Source organism: Leuciscus leuciscus (genome assembly GCF_965113295.1).
Source record: "Leuciscus leuciscus genome assembly, chromosome: 25".
NCBI classification, from domain to species: domain Eukaryota; kingdom Metazoa; phylum Chordata; class Actinopteri; order Cypriniformes; family Leuciscidae; genus Leuciscus; species Leuciscus leuciscus.
This window is the reverse complement of record NC_138724.1, coordinates 29,554,088-29,577,281: the sequence shown is the minus strand read 5'-3', so window position 1 is coordinate 29,577,281 and position 23,194 is coordinate 29,554,088. Positions and strand designations below refer to the sequence as shown.

At 41.2% G+C, this 23,194-nt stretch overlaps 1 long non-coding RNA gene across 1 annotated transcript in view; it reads right to left on the bottom strand.

Moving 5' to 3' along the window:
* The window catches only part of LOC309491292, a 134,529-nt gene that overhangs the window by 93,936 nt on the left and 17,399 nt on the right, over positions 1 to 23,194 (bottom strand). The gene's annotated exons all lie outside the window — the stretch shown is intronic.

Below are 23,194 nucleotides of genomic sequence, written 5' to 3'. Positions count from 1 at the left end.
AAACTAGTTTTGAATGACAAAAACTATGACGAAAATCTATTGACTTTTTCGTCAACGAATAAAATCTAGACGAAAATGTTAGATAGTGACGATTTGGGAAGCGATCCAGTCTGATGTCCTGCATTTGTGGTAGATGTGCACAATTGTGCTGTAACGTGATCTACCCAGCGGCACACGAGTTGGCATGCGCTGCATGTCTCATAAAACGTTAAAACATGTAAACGTCTGGGAGAATGAATAGAGCAGACATGAAGATCTGAATAAGAGTGACGACGCAAAAAAAGAGCTATATTCGGTACGGTTTTCTGTGCGCACACACCCGACCCGAAGCGTGCAGCCATTCACATAGACACCTAGCCTATACAGCGCGCGAGTACAGAATTGAGCTTTCTTTCATGTCTGAATGGACAAATACACACAAATATTATGTCTAAATGTCCGTTTTGGAGAGTATTCACGTAAATTATGTCGGTTATGTCTTAAACAGTTGTGAGTGTATCGCATGTGCATCAGTGCAATTCTGGATCCGCATGTCATTGGACATGATCCGATGTCTTAAAGTGACAGTGGGTAATAAACCTAATGCGGTCTGTGTCCTTAATATTGATCAAGCAACAAAAGAAAAAGAGAAAAGCATTCACTGCTCGTTAATAGCTTTAATGAGGATTAATTATATTTAATTCATACAAATAAATATGTCTGCTTGAAAGAATATAGAGAATGATGTATGCAAGTTGTTACATTTTGAATTTAGCTGGATCAATGTGCACTGACCGCCACAGTGTTCTTGTCAGAGAACTCAGAGTCATGGATAGATGATAGCCTTTTAATGATTGCTTTGGCATCAACATAGATGGACATGTGCAAGGTTTTCTAAAACAATGAAAGAAAATAATAATCAACATTACATTGTAGATATAAATGAAAAACTCAACATGAAGTATTTGCTTCCTTATACAAGTTATAACGATCGCTATTTAAACTTCAAAGGATTGACGGCATATGATACAGCGTGCAATTCACGTGCGGTAAATCGGCCGCTTTAATATAGACGAATAAACTTAGAAACACTATCTACAACAAATACTCTTGCAATATAACATTAATATTCAAATAACACTGGACTTACTTGTCCGTTACTCGTACAATGTCCTTATAATGCAAGCAATCCTGCGAACTTTCCAGTCAGAACGGCTGATGCAACTCTATGGCGCTACGCTTATTCTCAGTCTACTAAATCAGCGTAGGCTCCGCAACTGCGCTTGTTGCGCACTATTCAGTGACATACAGCGCTGATTCTGTGCGCATCTCCGTTATTATGCTAAACATGGAGAATTCAGAACACAAGTAGTTATAAAGAATTCATATATCATTCATTGAAAAAAAGACTGTCTTCTACTTTAGGAAAAGTGGTTTTATTTAATTTTAAGATATTTTTTAAGTTACAGTAGTTAAATCTGTATCTGTATTGCACATTCAAACTTTAAAATCATTCATATTAGCAGGTTATATGTTTTCTCCGGGAGTATATGGGTTTGGACATTTTAGAGAAATTCTAAATAAATGCATTTAAATTGAAACCCATTATATTTTAGTCGACTAAATCTACTGTAGATTTAGTCGACTAAAATCTTATTGTATTTCGTCGACTAAAACTAGACTAAAACTAAAACAATTCAGATGACTAAAATATGACTAAAACTAAATGGCATTTTAGTCAAAAGACTATGACTAAAACTAAATCAAAATTTGCTGTCAAAATTAACACTGGTGTGAATTGTGCTAAAATACGTTGCCTTATCCTCTCTGAAATGCGTTCCGCACATTCAGCTGCCATAAAAATCACACTCTTAATAAACGTAAAAACCTATCCAGTGATGTAATGTTTTCTGTGTTGACACAAACCTTGTGGGATATCCATGTCCTAACTGCTGGGATAAATGTCCAATTCGTGAACTAATGACTCCTTTGAACCGATTCATTTTAATGAATAGTTAAAACCTGTCTATGGTTAAAACAACTGATCTTTCCAACACTGAACTCACGAGACGTCTGAATCGATGTATAACTAATCGGTAACACTTTACAATAAGGTTCCATTTATTACATAAATTACATAAAAAGTACAGTTTTTTGCCGAAAAAGCATATGAATACTTTTTCCACACAGTGCTATCAGGAATCGATAAGAGAATCGTAAAAAAATTTAAACAATGGAGCGCATGGACATTGCCTCTTCGTAGCTGGTTTGTGGTCGTAGCACTCCCTATCTAACCACTCGTTCAGGTGCTTTCTCGAGTGTTTGCAACCAACTACCGCACACGTCGTTCCCGAACCACTTTTCTTCATGTTGTAATTGTTATATCCTCTTTGTCACTGCGATATCAGTGCTTTGTCGGCACAACGGAGCTAGCTAGCAAAACAAACCAAGCCCGCCAGAACGGAAGTGGATTGCATCGATGGGAGGAGTTTAGGATGTAGAGCGGAAACGGCTCAAAACCCTGTGTATAGTGGCAGGGTAGATGAAGGCATATTTGAATCCTGCTTCCCACAGTCGCCTCCGGGCCTCCGCTCTCTTCTTCTGCACGCCAGCCGAGAAATCTTGAAAAAACGACACTTTCTTCCCCTCAATATTTAGGTCGCTCAAACTTAGGTCGCTGCTTCTAGAATCATTCTTTTGTCTTTGTAATTGTGTAGTCGCACGATCACAGGTCTCGCTCTCGGATGTTCGCCCTCGTTTCTCAATGGTCCGGTGCGATGCGCTCTTTCCAGTTTGATCCGTCCGTCTTTGGCACTCATTTTTAGTGCGGTCGGGATCCATGATTCAAAGAAAGCTATCGGGTCGCTCTCCTCAGTGCCTTCCTTGAGACCAACAATTCTGATATTCTGCCGCCGGCTTCTGTTTTCAAGGTCCTCTACACGTTCGAGTGTTTTTTGCAGGGATGACTATATAGATGCAAAGCGCGTTGAGCTATTAGCTTGGTTATCCTCAAGGTCAGAAATTCTCTGCTCGGCCTCCACAACTCTCTTGATCATGTTGTCCAACTTGCCTGATATTTCAGAAATTGTATCACGTATCGCCTGCAGCTTGTTTTCAAGAACCATCGACACTTTTTAGACAATACAGTTCACTGCATCTCCCGATATCGTGGTCTCGCTAGAGGCAACTTGAACTGGGCCTGAGTTTTTGCCATCTTGCTCAGCGACCGTGCCCTTATTTTGGCGTGTTTGTTTCTTCTAGCTTGTTTGTTTGTCGAGTCTGATTGCGACCAAAAAGTGTCAAGGGACATCCTGATCATTTAATCATCAATTCTATAAACTTTTGAAACGAGTGGGACGACTATTTAAAACAAAAAATTCAGCTACACGATGAGGTGCTCGGTCGAACACGTCTTGCCGCTCTCAAAGCATCACGTGACCGACAGACACTGCAATGGTCGTGATATGACGTGACACTCTGCGCAGAGCTGGGAAGAGTATCCAAAAACTGTACTCAAGTTTTTTTTTACCCAGCCTTCCAATTACAGTGGAGGAGGGGCGGGACTAATACCACACCGACCAATCGCCACATTCTGCTTGTAGCGTCAACCGATGACAACAACAAGCATAATAACGGAGCAAAATAATTTCTATAAAACTAGAGCCAGAGCAAATACTTTATAATCTATCGACATTTTTATATTGAAACAACACAGAAACAAAATATGTGTGAAATGAGATACTAGTAACACTTTCGCGGATATTCGTATCATAACAAGCAAAGCGTCTCAACTGGAGAAAAAAAAAAATGCTGCGCTGCCAAAAAGCTCTCAAGCGCCCATAGCTAGGCGTTTTCAGCAGAGCGCTAGGCGTTTTCAGCTGGCTAAAAGCGGTTTGGTGGACACACGGCCTAAGGCAGGCAAAGGCGTTCGTTTTCAAGACGATTTCGCACGCCACTGCGCAATACACACACATTACGGCGGGATGGCGGGTGTTCATTTCATAAACTGTGAACAATGGCTAATTTAATGTATAAATTTCATAAACTGTGAACAATGGTAGCTTTTTTAATGTATAAATTAAGGGTATATGTCCAAAAAATGGGCAATGTCATACTTTGTAGTAGTACTATGGTGGCGTAATAATCTGTTTGGTTGTAAAATGTATTACCTGAATGAAATGAAATCGAATGTATCGTCCTGTAGAATCATTCATTCACAGACAGCTTACGAAGATGTTCAAATAATAAAGATCTTCATCGCTGTCAAACAATATGATGCATTTGCAGATTTGCTTTCACTTGACAGTAGGTCCACGACCACTTCTTCCAACGCTCTTGATGTTCCCTTTCAAGGGAACTACGTCATTAAAAACGACTCTTTGGGGAAGCTCCCTGAGCGTGCGCCTCTGAAGTATGAATGAAACTATTCCAGTCCTGATTGGTGTTGCGTCATGACGTAACATGTGATGGCATACCCAGAAGTATAAAAGGACACCGGCACACACACGCGTTAGGTTTCGCTCTTCAGCAAGCGCTCTCTGTTCTGTCTGTTATATTTGGTGTTGTTTGTCACGTATCATTATTATGGCGAGTGAGCAGTTCAAGAAATGTGTGCACCCCTGCCCTAGATATATCACGGGTGGGGACACACACCAGTTATGTGTGGTCTGTTTGGGAGTGCAGCACGCACTCTCTCGAGGGAGCTGCTTGCGGTCATCGTGAATCACTCCCTATCAGAGTGCTGCGCTCCCGCCTGGCTGTCTTTGATGATGATGGCCAGGCTTGCGTTCCCCGCGGTTCGGGTCCTGCGTCCGTTGAGGCGGCGTGGCGACTCAGATAGTGGGGTTCGCAAAAGGACCTTGCAGATGAGAATGAGACTGCTGCGGCACTTTCTCATTCTTTGTCTGAAGGTTCTGAAGCCCCTGTTCATGGTGCAGAAGCCTGTGCTGCGGCTTCTTCTGCCCGTGACGAGGGTCCGATGCTTGAGTTGTCTGCTTCTGAGGAAGTGGATGTACTCAGAATCGAGGCGGACGAACGTGAATTAGACTCCCCAGTAGGCTTGGGCGTTATCCAAATTTTGATACCGTCAAACCTCCTCCCTATTTTACCGGGGTATACGGTATTATCGTGACTAATTAAAAATGATGACAAGGCTCAGACAGCGTCACCAAACTGTTGGCTTGTTGCCTACACCATTCAGAAACTGAATACCAGATCGGGCAAAAAAAAAAGAAAAAAAGAAATCAAGCCCAACCTGTGCACGTTGTGTCCGAGCCCGGCTGACGGCATTAAATGTAATTATGAGTGCAAGCCCGATTTAGACTTGACTATTTTTAATACGTGGGCCGTTATAATATGACGGCGCCAAATAATTTTTTACCGCAGGTGCTGAAGGGGTGCTAGATAATATAAATACATGATCAAAAATGGGACACTTAATATATAATATTTAATTATTTTAATTATCACAATTAAAGTATTAATTTGATTAAATTAAAGGTCCCATGACATGCTACTTTTTGTAGGCTTTAATATAGTCCTTAGTGGTCCTTAGTACTGTATCTGAAATCTCTTTCCAAAAATTCAGCTTCGGTGCAGAATTATAGTCACTACAAGCCAGTCCCAGAATGAGCTTCCTTCAGACGGGCCGTTTCGGTGTCTGTAGCTTTAAATACTAATGAGGAGGAGAAAGGCAGCGCAAGGTGGAGGGTGGGTGTGGCCTTGACCATCTTGCGCAACGGTACCATCCATGTTTACGTTGGATATATTGCAATGGCACGAAGACACGCAGTCGTTTAAGCATTTCAGTTTGACCCAGAATCTGATCCAGATGGAGAAGCAACGGGTGACGAAGTTGCAACTCAGCGGCTCCAGCAGGACGTTTCCGAATGGTTAGTTTAAAATATTATGTCTGGATACGGTACTTTATTCGGATGGTTTACAGTTATCATCATGTAGCTAACGCTAACCTACTGTTGCCTTTTCATGAGAGATCTGTAACGTCTGTAATTTATCTTATTACAATTACATCAAGCTCTGCGATCTTGAAATGCGGATATCGCGCTCGCCATATAACCAACAGGAAAACGATTATCCAAATAACAAAGAAATGTACAACACTCGCGTTACAGTATGTGTAACTTGATGCTGTGTACCTTTACATTAGCGTGAGTAACTGCATAGCTGCATAGCTAATGTGACAGCCACATTCTACGTGTAAGAAGCTAGGTAACCATAAACGGTAAAGCAACACACTTATATATCATTTGTTGACTTACTTGTCCGACGTTCAGCAAGCCCAGCTCTGTATTGACCATTCGATGTTCATTTGTACATCCAATTATTGATCAATTATTATGCTTCGCTCGCTCAAAAGCCATGATATCTCTCGTGGACAAACTAAAATCGCGCGCGCGTTCTACTTCCTCGCTCATTTTCTCATGGGCGAGAAATATTCTCTGGGCGGGCAAAGCAGAGAAAGGGGAGGTAACATTTCTCCTTATGACGTCATACGGAGGAGATTCAAGATCAGCCCGGTTGAGCTTCCATTTTCTCAAAGGCAGAGAAAGATAGCAAAAGCTCGATTTACACAGATTAAAATTTTTAGAAACTTGGGGACCATATACAGGCTAGGGGAACTCATATTAATGTTAAAAAACCTCAGAAAGTGGAAATTTCATGTCATGGGACCTTTAAACAAGCACAACATTCAACATTCAATCAAATATTATTAAAGATTTATTATTATTAATACATTTTTTCAACATAATATCTTAATATTTTGAAATGTGTGCGTGCAACAAGCAAGAAGTGCATTTGTAAATCCGGTGACACGCGTTCATTGATTTGTATTACACAACTTTTCTGTCAGCGTCTGCTGTAAAGATTAAGTTGACGATCGCCATCTCCTAGTTAACGCGCATATAGAGAGAAATGCAAATCATGGATTACATAATCAGAAGGTATAGGCTAGCCTTTTTCTTTTCGTTTTGAATTGTTTCGTTTAAAGAAATTGACGATCGGCATCTCCGTAGTGAACGCGCCCATAGAGAGAAATGCATCATGGATTAATCAGAGATGCTGCCTATATTTCTTTTCGTTTTGAATAGTTTTGTTTAGTGAATTTGATGATCGCCATCTCCATAGTGAACGATAGAGAGAAATGCACATCATGGATTACATAATCAGAGAGTAAGCTAGCCTATTTCTTTTCGTTTTGAATAGTTTCGTTTAGTGAATTTGATGATCGCCATCTCCGCATGAACGCGCATAGAGAAATGCACATCATGGATTAAATAATCAGCGAGTGGCCTATTTCTTTTCGTTTTGAGTTGTTTCGTGTAATGAAATTTCAAGCTTTATTTAGATATAGGCCTATCTGTCATGTCTGTGAGGCATACACTGAGTTTCGGTTAATTTATGATGAGATTTCAATGCAAGTGACCGCGGCGCGCCAGCGATCTTCTCATGATATTGTCTGCTATATTTGTTTCTTATTTATTAAATCCAGGCAATTGGTTGATGAAAAATGTATTAAAATTAAGATACAATTTATACAAAACGAAATTCACTTTAAAGAAAGGCCTTTTACAAAACAAAACAAAATTAAGTGGTCAAAATGTCTGACTCCCGATGCATCCCATCTTACTCGTGCTGTTCACTTTTTATTATCAACATAGATGAAAAAAATAACATTATAATATTTTAACAAATATGAACTAATGCGCTTATTTAATGAACTCGGGGCAAAATGCATCCTCGCAGCAGTGAGCGGGTGGTTGTTTCGGAGATGCAACATTAGGTTAGAGGTGTTTCCATCTCTCGCGTTCACCTTTTTATTGCAAAATTTACAAATTGCCTCGTCAGTATTTACCGCCTCTCCCTTCTCTCTCTCTCTCTTTCTCCTCCACACTGTCACTTGATGACAACCACACGCATTTTTAGGCATTATATAAATAATATTTATATATTATATATAAGTGCCGGTAATGACGGTATTGAAACTGATACCGTTGCTATTTTAAGACCCCGCGGTATACGATTTTACCGTAATACCGCCCAACCCTACTCGCCAGTTCACGTTCCCGCTTATGAGGAGCTCGTTGAGGTTGTGACGCGTGCAGTGGCCAGACTCAACATCAACTGGCCACATGATAAGCAGGAAGTGCAAAATAAAAGCAAGTTAGATGAGCGCTTCCTGCAGCACCGCTCACAACGTCAGCGCCGGGGCTTACCATTTTTCCCTGATTTACACAAAGAGATCTCGAAATCATGGGATAAACCCCACTCATCTTGTGTCTCCTATCCTTCTGCTGTGGATTATAGCCATGTGGTAGGTGCGAGAGAGTTGGGGTATGGGAAGATGCCGCAGATGGAGGAGGCTCTTACCAGCTACCTCTCTCCTGAAGTGGCATCATCCCTAAAAGCCCCGGCGCTGCCCAGCAAACCATGCAGAGATACCTCTGCATTGGTGGGTAGGGCATATATGGCGGCAGGTTGGTTCATGTCTGCACACTATGGCCATCTTGCAGGCATTCCAGGCCGACCTATTGAAGGATTTAGATGAGGGCGAGGGACCTACGCCTGAAGATATTGCTGAACTTTGAAGAGCCACAGATTTGTCTCTCCGGGCTACAAAGGAGACAGCCCGTGCTATCGGCCGCTCCATGTTAGCTCTGGTAGCCACGGAGAGGCATCTGTGGCTGAATTTATCAGGCATAAAGGAAAAAGACAAGAGTTTTCTCTTGGATGCGCCGCTCTCGCCTTCTGGCCTGTTCGGCTACACATTTACAACTGTCGTCGACAGGTTTCAGGAGGCGAGGAAGCAATATGCGGAATTTCAGCAGTATCTCCCTCGCCGCTCAAAATCTAAATCCTGGCCAGTCTCAGCCGTCAACGAGCTCCTCATATCGGCAAGAACAGAAGGAGAGCATTGCCTCTAGAGCCCATCCCTCGGGAGCCTGGCAACAGAGTAAACGCTCTCACCCGAAGTCCTCTAGCTAGAAGGGCGACCCGAGGAATGTCCTTCAGGCGAAGAGGTCCTAACTGGGGTGCTAGGATCTCGGAGGGCTGTCCCCCCGCACGAGAACATCAGAGGTTGTTCTTGCAGCGGAGCCCTCAGGAAATCGAAGACGGTTTCCCGCCGTCCACGACGTTTCGGGCCACATCAATTTCCAGCGAACGCACGCGGTGTGCTCCCGGGGGTCCTGGAGAGGGTCTGTCAGGAGGGCATCAGTCTTCTTCTGGTAGCCCCGTTGTGGCCGGCCCGAGTATGGTTTTCAGACATCATTTCACTCCTGATAGCTCCGCCGTGGCAGATTCCTCTGAGGAGGGATCTGTTGTCTCAGGTGGAGGGCACAATATTCCACCCTTGCCCGGAGCTGTGGAAACTGTGGGTCTGACCCCTGTACCTAAATGCTGGTCTATCAGCCGGGGTGGTTGAAACCATACTTAGCTCTAGGGCTCCGTCCACTAGGAGATTATATGGACTTATATTTTCCACTTGGTGTAGAGAACATGAGTTAGATCCAGTTAACTGCCCGGTGGCTTCAGTTCTGGAGTTTCTCCAAGATCGTTTCTCTGCGGGTCTCTCCCCGTCCACACTTAACCATCTGGGGACCAAGGTGTTTTTGGGGCCCTTGAGATGTTCTGACATGCCCTGACATTTGTGCTTTTTTCAGTTATTTATAAACATGTTAATGGCAAAGGTGTAAATTCACTCTATATAGCACAAACAGGGTTAGCATAATATGTGAGCAACATGTATGTAGATGTTTGTATTTTTAAGAGAATAATGTTTATGCGTGGTTATAAAAAAATAAAAAAAAGAAAGTTGTTGAAATAAGACCACAAAACTCATACTAAATATGTGTCCACAAGTGTCTTGCTTTATCGTTCACATAAAACAATACATTGATTTAAATTGTGTAAGACAGGTTTTGCTTGGAAAGCCAATATGCGAGGGGGGCGTGAAGGAGGAGTGGTTTACACCTGAGAATACAAGACTGAGCCACAAGAATGAATGCAAGGACAAAAGATATATTTAGAAGAAGACTTATATTGACCATTTAAGATTTTGCTTACATCTATCGTGTAAATATGTTTTGCTATTTTATTAAAAATTTTACAATTACAACAATAATTACAATTTCAACAATATTTCAAGTGTACTCTTTCTTTGTAAAAAAAATATTATAAGCCTACATTTTATCGTATTCATTAGTTTGAATATAGCCAACATTGGAACAGCTAACATCTTAGTTGATGACTTTATTTTTGACAAAAATAGTATTTTATATATATATATATATATATATATATATATATATATATATATATATATATATATATATATATATATATATATATATATTTGATGTGGCAGTATATTCTACAGTAAAAACTGTACCCAAATCTAGTCAACAAAATGTTGTCTTTCATATTTCGCCTGACTGTAACATTGTTTTTATGAAATATTAGGGCATATAAATGTTAATTTGCAGTTTAATACGTTGCTTATACAAAGACATTTTATTTCAACATATTTCAGTCGATTTTTACTCATCTCAGTAGGCTATAGCAAAGCATTTTAGTTGATTAAAGCGGTTTATTCTTTCACACACAGACACGCGATTCATATTTAGGCTAAACAGTCTTTACAAATATGTACCCTTCATTCATCTCACAGAAACGCGATTCATATTATAGAAACGCGATTCATCTTTTTGCGGTTTACATAGGTACACTAACGTTTTTCCATAACGTTATTCCACATAACACTTGAGAAAAGATAACTTAGCCTACCTCACTCCTCATCTATTGCTCCTCATATCAGCACTGTTCTCAGGAAACTTTTCTCCAGGATTATTAGGTAGGCTATGCCTCACTCGCGGCGCGCTGCATGTGTTTACAGCTGATGTGGGCGTTTCACAGGTCTGAAATGGTTCAGAATTTGCGTTTGAATAGCGCGCGCTCTCCTGGGCGTGGTTACATTACATTTGAATGAGCTCTAATAAGTCATCTCGACTGGAATCGCTCTCTTTTAATACAGATTTCACAAGCTGAGAATATTTGTTTTTTATATAAATTACTTCATTCAAGAGAAGCGATTTCAAGCTTTATGCCCGTGGGTATGTTTACCTGTTTGACTGAATTTTCGCGGAGTATCAGATCATTTTCGAACGCGTTTCAAATTGGACTTCACAGACAGAGAGAGTGCAGAACTTGAATCATGTTTATTTTTCTTTGTTTGGCAAAAAGCACAACACTTTATTTTTATTGTGAGTATACAGAAAAAAAATAGAAACTGAACAGGATCGATTGATGTATAACACGAAAATGAAAGATCAAAATTAACAGAGCAGTTTGAGCTTATTTTACATTGCTAAAAAAAAAAACGAGCAAAACGCGGGGGCGCGTTTTTGGTCCCCAGAGGGTTAAGGTGTACGTGGCTGCCATTGCGGCTTTCCATGCACCACTGAGTGATGGGCCACTGGGGAGGAACCAGCTGGTGATACGTTTTCCCTGTGGTACATGGAAGATGAGACCGACAACCAGGACCAGAGTTCCTGCCTGGGATCTGGCGGTGGTTCTTTAAGGGTTATCCTTGGCCCCCTTCGAACCACTTCAGTCGGCTTCACCTAAGGACTTGACGTTTAAGATGGCGTTTCTCTTAGCCATTAAGAGGGTAGGAGATCTCCCGGGAGGAGTTAAGGCCATCTTGCATCCGAGACCTGGCTATGTGCCCAAGGTGCCTTCCAACGTGGCAAGGTCTATCATCTTGCAGGCATTTCATCCTCCACCACATGTGTCGGCAGAAGAAGAGAGACTTCACGTGCTTTGTCCTGTCAGAGTATTTACCTTAAAGGGATAGTTCACTTTGAAATTAAATTTTGGTATGTTTTAGCTTACCTCAAGGGCATCCAAGATGTAGGTGTCTTTTTTTCCACAGTAGTATCAATTTTGATATTTTTAGGTCAAACCGTTCTTGTCTGTCAGTCATATAATGCAGGTCTGTGGTCACCACCTCAAAGAGCATGCACAGAGTCCAAATTAAAACAATTCCCCATCGTCCAAATTAAACAATTCCCCATCGTAATTACACATTGATGGCCTAAGACACAAAACGAGCGGTTTGTGTGAGAAAACGAACAGTATTTATATCGTTTTTACCTTTTGTACACAGCCACGTCCAAGTGATCTGAGGGCGGACTGGTGCATAGATATATACACTAGATGTCGCCTTGGCTACGGCATTCGTTCAATGAACTGCCGTCGCCAAGGCGACATCTAGTGTATATTTCTATGCACCAGTCTGCGTACACATCGCACACTAGGAAGCGCCCGCGCCCTCAGATCACTTGGACGTGGCTGTGTACAAAAGGTAAAAACGATATAAATACTGTTCGTTTTCTCACACAAACCGCTCGTTTCGTGTCTTAGGCCATCAATGTGTACTTACGATGGGGAATTGTTTAATTTGGACAATGGGGAATTGTTTTAATTTGGACTCTGTGCATGCTCTTTGAGGTGGTGACCACAGACCTGCATTATATGACTGACAGACAAGAACAGTTTGACCTAAAAATATCAAAATTGAATCTACTGCGGAAAAAAAGACACCTACATCTTGGATGCCCTTGAGGTAAGCTAAAACATACCAAAATTTAATTTCAAAGTGAACTATCCCTTTAAGAGGTCCTCTTCTTGGAGGAGGTCAGACCAACTGTTAGTGTGTTTTGGGTCACCTAAGAAAGGGGCTCCCTGCATCCAAAAAAACAATCAGTAACTGGATTGTACAGTCTATTATCTCGGCCTACCAGGTGTGCAATCTGCCTTCACTTTGGACCATAAGGGCTCATTCCACTAGAGGCATGGCTTCCTCTAGGGCCCTCTACTCAGGGGTGCCCCTCCAAGAGATCTGTGAGGCATCCGGTTGGGCTTTTTTTTTTTAATAGTCTGCACCTCCCTAATACGCCTGATGCGCGGGTGCTCTCACCCAGCTTGTGCCTATCAGTTTCATACAGGGGCATTTTGATGCATGGCATAGTGGGTATTTGTTCCCCAAAGAGTCGTTCAGGATTGGAATAGTTTCATTCATACTTCAGAGGCGCACGCTCAGGGAGCGTCCCCAAAGAGTTGTTTTTAACGACGCAGTGTCTCGTTCCCTTCTCAGGGAACAAGGGTTACAGACATAACCCGAGACGTTCTTAAACCTTCCTGTCACGACTCTGAGTGTGAAACTGCTTCAGACAATTCAGTGTTTGAAGGAAACTGAACAAATCTTTCAAACTGATTGGCGAACTGATTTAGACAGATCTGCCAACTTGTTTGATGAAGTCTTTGAACAATGAATCGACTTGAAAGAGTGATTCATTTGTGAATTGAGCATCGCTCATGCCTAGAAAAAAGATACAGCGTGCTTGGAATAAACTACGCATTTAACAACATGTATTGCATTAAAATAAAGTAACGAGAGGAACGTCGCCCAACGTAACAAAGTAAAAGTACAGTTTTTTCATTAGAAATGTATCGAGTTAAAGTAAAAGTACCCACATTTAAATCTACTCTACTTCATTTTTTCAGAAAAATACTCAAGTAAATTTAATGAAGTAAATGTACTTCGTTACTACCCACCACTGACTCTGCGGCAGCTTTTTTACAAACATACATTTAACATATAACAAATAATAATAATTCAAATATAAAAAATAAACAATCCACTCCACTTGAATACTAAACGTGTGTGTTATTTCTCACAGGGTAATTCACTTGAGCTTGTGTTTCTGGTGTCCCACATTAACATGCGCATGAATGGAAGTCAGAGCAAGGAAAAGTCTAGTGTGAACGGCCATTAATAATTAAAATGTTTTTAGTAAAATAAATATAAATCTCAAAGTTGGTGTCAAAATATGGCAGTATTGTATATTTTAATGTTAATATCATGTTAGATAATTGTGTCATTGATCCAATATATTTACTAGGTCTTGCTAAAAAAAAAACATGGGATTCGTGTCTATAATGTTTTAAAACTAATAATTGGAAGATACATTTACCTCATTCATGGAAAGTTTCAAGGACATATAATCAATTTATAAAAAGGCATCAGATTATCATAATATTTTTATAACAGTTGTCTACTTTCTACTATTACATCAGGGCTCACTTTCATGTCCTTTCACTTTATATTTCTCTCTTTTAATTATTTTGATGTACTGAAATTTTAATTTCATAATTTTTTTCTTTCATGTCAGACCTGATGGAAGAGAGTGAGGAGAGAGAAGAACTGAGTGAAGTGGAGGATGTCAAACGCTCAAAGACTAAAAATATATTTTTAAAGAAAAGAGCCAAGAAATCTTTCACCTGCACTCAGTGTGGAAAGAGTTTAACAACCAAACCAAGTCTTGAGCGTCACATGAGGATCCACACCGGAGAGAAGCCGTTCACATGTGATCAGTGTGGAAACAGTTTCACATGCAAAAAAAATGTTGACCGTCACATGAGGATCCACACCGGAGAGAAGCCATTCTCATGTGATCAATGTGGGAAGAGTTTCCCACACAAACCAAGTCTTAAGGTTCACATGAGGATCCACACCGGAGAGAAGCCGTTCACATGTGATCAATGCAGCAAAACATTTCTCTGTGCATCAGACCTGAAGAAACACCTGAGAGTTCACACGAAGGAGAAGCCATATTCATGTTCTGTGTGTGGAAAGAGTTTTTCACTGCGGCAAAATTTACATGAACAAGAGAAAATTCACACTGGTGTAAGAGAGTACATGTGCTTTGAGTGTGAGAAGACTTTCATTTCAGCAAACTGTTTAAAACTGCACCAGAGAATTCACACTGGAGAAAAACCTTACAAGTGTCCACACTGTGACCAGAGATTCAGTCACTCATCAACTCTGAAAAGACATGAGAGGATCCACACTGGAGAAAAACCTTACAAGTGTCCACACTGTGACCAGAGATTCAGTCAGTCATCAAATCTAAAATCACATGAGAGGATCCACAGCAATTCCCGGTTTGTTAATAATAGTCTCTACTTTATTTAACTTTAATAATACACCGCACATACATTTCTTGTTGACATTCAATTGAAAAAACGGAGGCTAGCTAGACCCTCCCTCCTCCACATCCCGTCTCCTCCCTCCTCCCCTCCCTTCCGGCATAAAGGAAAGTCAAAGTAGTCACTACAAACAAAGTTAAGTTTTACTGATACTTCATTCAATGTGTAATGTCGCCAAGTTAGATAAATGCTTTTATATATTGCAGAACAGAATGCAATAGCCTATAAATGAACATTCAAATTCATAAAAAACAGTGAATGAAAACATCATTCACACAAATTCTCGCCCTACTGTGAATTTGCTTGATCATTTACAATAAAGATTGATCGCTAGAGAAACATACATGTTGTGTTGACCAAAGTTAACGCTGACTGCATAGTTCTAGCTAATTACATCCTTGTGTTGGTTTGGCGAACATGAATGTCTGTTTAGAAACAAAAATGGATTTACCCTGTTCTGCAAAAACAGAGCAACTGAATGTCGGATTGGAAGCCCTTCTGCCGGCGGAGTTCTCGCCACCTTTCGAGGGTTTTTCCGATGTAAATTCGGTACTTCACGCGTTTCTTATCCTTGTCCCTCTTCTTTACAATTTGTTCATCGGAACGTCGTCTCTTTGGTCGTGTGTCGGCTATAATTCAAACTTCCCTCTTCATGCTTCTCTCTCCTCCACACCCCCTTCGTGTGTACGCGCACTAACCCCCCAGACCCCACCCTCAAATACTTCTTGTCGGTGATTGGCTGGAGCACTGTTTGTTGTGTTTCGTGGTGCGGGTGAGCCCAGTTTGTTTTTGTTGCCGTTTGTGGAGCCTGTGGTGTCTACAGAGACCGCGTTTTTTTACAGTGTGTTCAGGGGACAGGCAGCTAGCGGATAGTGAGGAGATGTCTGCTGTATTTGACAAAAAAAATGTTTGGCCTAAAAAACGCGTGGCATCGCTTAGAGCACCTTTAACTTTAAAGCTGCCGTCGGCAACATTTTTTTGATCATATTCAGTGTAATCGACACTATAATCCGACAGAACAACATAAATAAGGTGGTTTTAGAAAAAAAACCGAGCTTCTAACTCCACCTGGAGCGTGTTATTTGTTTTGCAAAAATCCAGCGCTCCCGCTTCATCAGGTCCAATCAGCGCAGGGGGGTGTGAGATCTGACTGTCAATCACAGGTCGTGCACACGCCACAGATCCCCCCTCACTCGCGCACGTTAATATCACATGCACACGCCACGCCTGAAGTTCGCCTGGAGATTGCATGAAGCGTGATGGCGGAGAGAAAATCTACTAACAAGCTTCCAATTCCTCGGTTATTGCTATCTATGGATAGATTAGCCAGGGCAGCCTACCTCCGAGTCCATGGTGTTGATAGATGCTGAAGAGACGGACGCGTTCACAGAAAATCAGGTACACACGCACAGTGACGCACTGACGAGCACGACCTCGATGGGAGGGTGCTCGCTGGTAGTGGGGAGGGGCATGAGAGTTGTAAACATTCAAAATTTTGGCTAATCGACCCAATCTGCCAGACTTGCCGACGGCAGCTTTAATAATACACCGCACATACATTTCTAAATCAGCCATTGCAATAATCAAATGTGGACAATGAAAGATTTATGCAAATATTCAATTACAAGCTACCCTAAAAAATTAGTTTTAAGGTAAGATTTAAAAATGCTAAGAGATTTGTGACAAGTGCTGAATATATAGACATTCAATAGGCCTAATATTCAATATTCAGTAAAAGACTATACTTGCAGTGCATACAGAATACAATATGTTCACCTTATCAGCTGCAATTACTAGGCTTTTTATGTAATTGCAAAAATTGTTTACTGCATACAATATTATTATTTTCTGTAATGTTCTGGAGGCGGTTTTCTCCATTTTTTGATGTAGTGTCTAATGGATGATCTGTAGTGCTTATTTTATTGACTCGTGAGTGTATGATCTGAAAGAATTGTTTGATTTTGAGAAGAGTCAATGGTTTTGTGAGTTTAGTTGAAAATTTGGATTTGTGTTTACAGTTTTTCTGAATTGCTAAAACACTAACTCCCATTCTCTGAACCAGGAATCTGTTTCCACAATCTCTGATCAGTTTCTTCAGTTCTGCACAGTTACTTTCACTGACATATTTTTCTATTGACTTATTTTTCAGGTTATCTCCTCCAGTGAACAGAACGATGCTGAACTGAGCAGCTCTTGGACTGAAGATGCTAGGCTGTTCTGTTTCTTGTCTGTCGTCGCTATAGGTTGTTCTGTTTGTTGTCGGTCGTCACTGCTATATGCTAGGCTGTTCTGTTTCTTGTCTAGAGTGTTTTGTTTCTTTTACTGTATGTTCTTTGAAAATAAAGTTAAGCTGCTGCAAGTAGATCCTGCATCCTTCCCTGCTTCAACCTGCTTTGTGACACATGTTTTTGGTCATCACATTAAAAATAACAATAATATTTAGAGATGTGAAGAGCTGGAAAAAGTGTGAATGGCTTGAAAGTCCGTGAACGTAGGCTCACTATTGGCCGGCGCTGGTCATGTGTGTGATGCGTGTGATGCTGGCCAATAGTGAGCCTACGTTCTGACGTACAACCCAGACGCGCTGCGCTGTTACACTACGTGAACTCACTCAGAGGCCCACACAGAAGAACATGAAGAGTTGAATAAAGTCGTTATTTTTGTGCACAAGAAGTATTCTCGTCACTTGATAAACTTAAAGGGACACTTCACCCATTTGCTTTGCATCGTTAGAAACCCAGTCATATTTTTGAATGGTCATGCATTATTCCCTCATTTTCCCTTTAAAATATATTAATTTGAGTTCCAAAGATGAACGAAAGTCTTTTCCGGTTTGGAATGACATGAGAAATGTCAACTATTTTACTCTTTTAAGTCAACTAACCCTTTAACTTTTTGCAGTTTAATATCTTGAATTAAAGGAACATGCCGACTTTTTGGGACTTCAGCTTATTCACCGTATCCCCAAGAGTTAGATTAGTCCATACATACCCTTCTCATCTCCGTGAGTGCCGTAACTCTGTCTGACGCACCCACCGCTAGCCTAGCTTAGCACAAAGACTGGAGGTAAGTGGCTCCAGCTTGCATACCGCTCCCAATAAGTGACAAAATAACGCCAACAACGCCAAATATATGTCAGTTGAGGCTAATATTTCCAAAATTCAGTAATACAATACAATTTATAAAACGGTTAGTTCCAATCCTTGATTCTGATTGGTCAATAGCTGTGCTTTATTCACGATAAAACACGGCTATGACCGCTTCACCCAATGGTTCTATGTATCACTACAACACCCCTAGCAACCACTCTTAGCAACTTAAACACATGTGTGATCTCATTGATATTGTTCATTGAAGCTATAGTGGAGTATTGTGAGAGATCGAGAAAGCGAGTGTAAAGTTACCTGCATTCACAGTAGACATTGGATTTTCCTTCAGGTCAGTCCTATATTCATAATAAAATAATCCGTTTGAATGTCCGCTGCGACATCTTGTCCTTTTAACTGTTAACTGTTAATGGGTTTTCCCATGCCTATAGCGTTAGTCATCTGTCAGTTGCGTCTTCCTTCTCCGTGAAAACAAGTTTGAGTCTTTTCAATATAAAAGTCTTCTCTACCGACTGACTCATTCATAAGACAGTCTTTGCCGCCATCTATTGGCGAAATAATGTATGTAACTTCTGTTGCTGTTTACGGTCAGGGACTATTTTTTCCAGCGGAAGGAATGCTTTTAGGACCGCCTTCGACACGGTGAATCATCAGATCCTTCTGTCCACCCTCTCATCACTGGGCATCACAGGAACTTCACTCCACTGGTTTGAGTCCTATCTCACAGGTAGGTCCTTCAAGGTCGCATGGAGAGGCAAGGTATCCAGAGCACATCAGCTGACCACAGGGGTTCCCCAGGGTTCAGTTCTTGATCCCCTCCTCTTCTCCATCTACACCACATCACTGGGACACATCATACAGGCACACGGTTTTTCCTACCACTGCTATGCTGATGACACACAGCTCTTCCTCTCCTTTCAACCAGATGATCCCACAGTAGCTGCACGGGTCTCAAGCTGTCTGGCGGACATCTCCACATGGATGAAGGAACACCACCTGCAGCTCAACCTGGCAAAGACTGAGCTTCTCGTCCTCCCTGCCAATCCGTCTCTACAGCACGACTTCACCATCCAGCTAGAGTCATCATTAATCACCCCATCAAGATCGGTCAGAAATCTTGGAGTAACGTTTGATGACCAGCTGACCTTCACAGATCACATTTCAAAGACAGCTCGATCATGCAGGTTTGCACTGCACAACATCAGGAAGATCAGGCCTTTCCTAACTGAGCATGCAACACAACTTATCGTCCAGGCCCTGGTCATCTCTAGGCTTGACTACTGCAATGCCCTTCTGGCTGGACTCCCAGCATGTGCGACCAAACCCCTACAGATGATCCAGAATGCTGCAGCTCGTCTTGTCTTCAACGAGCCCAAGAGGGCCCACGTCACTCCTCTGTTCATCTCTCTGCACTGGCTACCTCTAGCTGCTCGCATCAAGTTCAAGGCACTGACGCTTGCTTACAGAACTATCACAGGCTCAGCTCCCTCCTACTTTCACTCACTCCTACGAGTCTACATCCCTACCAGACACCTACGATCGGTCAACGAGCGACGTCTCGTGGTTCCATCACAGAAAGCCACAAAATCACTTTCCAGAACATTCTCATTTACAGTTCCATGCTGGTGGAACGCTCTCCCCACCCTCATCCGGAATGCAGAATCCCTGACAACATTCAAAAAACAGCTGAAAACCAATCTCTTCCGTGAGCACTTAACCTTATAGAAAAAAAAAAAAAAAAATCCTTTCCCTTTGAAACATCACTTATCAGGCTTATGCTACTCTGAATAATACCTGAACTTCGTATTTTGAGCACTTCCTGCGTTGTTGTTGCTTTTGCCTCTTTATGATGACTCGCTGAACTTAGTCCTAATTTGTAAGTCGCTTTGGATAAGGGCGTCTGCTAAATGACTAAATGTAAATGTAAATGTTTTAGTGATTTTACTTATGAAAGTTGCATAGATAAATATTTTTCGGCTTTAATATTTGTATTGTGTGGCAACCGTTTTATAAAAGCAATAAGGTACCCGAGGCAAGTGCTGTATCGTGAATAAGTAACGGCTGAAGTGGTAACGGCTGAAGTAACTCCGCTTCGTGTCGTGCCTAACAACGCCCTTCAGTCGTTACTTATTCAAGATACAGCACAGCCTCTCGTACCTTATTGCTTACTTAAATTAGGGCTCTTACTATCACGATAACAGAGGCCCTGTCCCAAATGGCGCACTTCATGCGGACTTTCGGTCTCGTGGACTTGAATTGCGCGTGCTCGCTGAGTCTACGAGTCCGTAGGGCGTCCCATTCAGCATTTTACCGCTCTGAAGTGTGCTCAGCAGCGCCCCCTTTGTACCCTTGAAGCGGTCTTCCGCGAAGCCCGCATAGAAGCAGGCTTCACGCACTTTAACTACCCAGGAATCCTTGCGAAAGGCCAATCAGACAACAGATGGGAGGAGATTTCACTCACGGATAATTTTTGACATGGCTGAGAAGAAAATATTACGTTTTTTATGACCTAAATGTACATTTTACCAGTTGTTACCTACAGTTTATACAAACATTATGGTCATCGAGCAGTGGTTGATGTCTCAAACATAATAATAGTGCGTTTAATAATACGGTCGCATTATGATTCATTAAATAAATAGAACCGAATGTCAGGGCTTTACTGAGTCATATGTAAACATAGTATTAATATTGAAACCTGTAAATTGAAAAAATTATGTTTAAATTATGTTTTAAAATTGTAATCTTAGTTCAAATGGAACATTATGTAGCCTATTATTATGTATAACTGTATACATCATTTAAATAAGCATGATATATCTATTGTTTAATGCCCAGATGGCATGCACAATATCAAAATATAGAACTGTAAAATTAGGATGTGTAGTTGACATGCAGATAAGACGTCGGAGCGCAAAAATTTGAGATTTCTCCTGTCCAACAACAACCAGACCGTTATTTCCGGCGTGCCGATCGAGTCTGTCCCAAAAATACCTCTCAATGCGCCCTTGTGGACTCGCGCCAAGGGCCCTATAGGTCTGCACTACATGACGTCACCAAAGTGTGGACTCTGAGGAAGTCCACAAGTCCGGAGTGTGCCATTTGGGACAGGGCCAGATTTGACAAATAATTAATCTGCTATTGGTGTACCCTAAACATTTTGTACAAATGAATGAGAAAAGAATAATGACATTTCTGCCAGAGGAAGTGACATCACTTGGTACAGTTCACATGCTTTTTCTTTGAATACTTTGGAGATTTTTATGTTGTTTTATAATTTATAGACACAAAATCTATTTTTTAAAATTAATTAAATTACATAAAAAACAAAAATATGAATATTCTATGCAATTGTTTATATAAGTAAAAAATGACTTATTACATGATAGTTCAAGTTGAATACATGAATCAGGAGGCAATGAAAGACAATAATAGGTGGAGTGGGAGTCGTATTAGAATATTTAAATAAAGAATATTTTCTAAAAAAATGTCCCTAAATATACATAAAGCATTATTTTAAATGATAGTGTAATATATGTAAGGGATAATGTAGAGCGAGGCGGTTGTTATAGTGAATACAACCCGACAGGGTGATCGGGACCCGACGCGGAGCTTGAATCAGCCTGAAGGAAGGGGTTGTATTCGCTATAACAACCGCCTCGCACTACATTATCCCGCTTATTACATGGCTACCCACCAAATAAATCAATAATTTGACACAAAATATTGATTTAAAAAGGAGTTTATTGATTTAAAAAAAATCCGCTAAAGAAAATAGTCCGTTCCGTCTCTCCGGTTAGAATCCTGCGTCCATAGCAACGCTCTGTTTTTCATGGCAACGGTGTGTTATACTTCGCAGCGTCTGTTATCAAGAAATAACACACCGTATTATACATTAGAATTCAACCAAGCCATGTAATAAAGTAGCCTATATTATTATTCAAAATTAATTAAAGTTTTTTTTTTTAATAACAGTTTATCTAGAGACATAAAATTTACCCCTAATTCTAGAATGACTCACACATGACTGAAATCAAGGCTTCATGAAGTCAGAACAATTACTATGAACTTTAAACAACACACAGTTTCTACTAAATAAACTGAAATGATCTACATCTCAAAACAGCTTTACACAACCAGCAGAAAGAGAGCAGTTGGAATAAAGACCAGTTATTTATTTATTTATTTATTTATTTTTGTGTTATTGTTGATGTCTATAGATGTTTTGTCGTTATGAATAGTATTTTGGCGCGTCTTCGATCCTCTACGGTTGGCGGCCGATGACGTGACCGCTCGTTCGCGCCTCTTCAGTCATTGGGCTTGTTCGACTTCATGCAGCTCTGCGCAGAACGATCGGCGGCTGACTTGAAGCAGTGCATGCCGGTTAGAAATTTTGTCCGACTTGATACAGCGCCGACGCCACGTGACTGTGACGTATGGCATCAAAGTACCGCGAGAGCGTTTCGAGAGTAGCCGGAGAACTCAGCCAGCGCAGCTTCTCAAGAGCGGCTGCACTGGGCTGCAGGAGGGCTGATGACGACACAGCTGTTCCACGATTGGCCGGATTCACCGCATGACAACGATCACGTGTGTTTCGTGTTTATTCGAACACCTTTAGTTCCTCTAATGCTCTCAAATCAGTTTATTATAACAGTGAACACTCTTTTCATGTCGTTGTCATGTTATATTGTGTCATGTTTATCAAATTAAAACTGCTTAAAAAACGTAGACTCCACTTCATTGATAGTTGCTTATGTTGAACTTTATTCTTGTTCAAACAGACGCTGTATGAAGCAGTACATAAAGTATTGAATGAACATGTCTCATGAAATGAAACATCTGTGTATTATTTGGCAAATATTGCATTTATTTCACTGCAGCTGTGGTAAAGTATGCAAACACCACGTGAGCGGTCACTACGGGAACCAGAAAGTGTCCGACTTCACGTCTCCGTTTGCAGCTCCTCCCCGCCTGCACGCGGCTACTCTCGCCGATCGGTTACATCCAGCCGCAGCCGATGTCGAACACACCTATTGAGT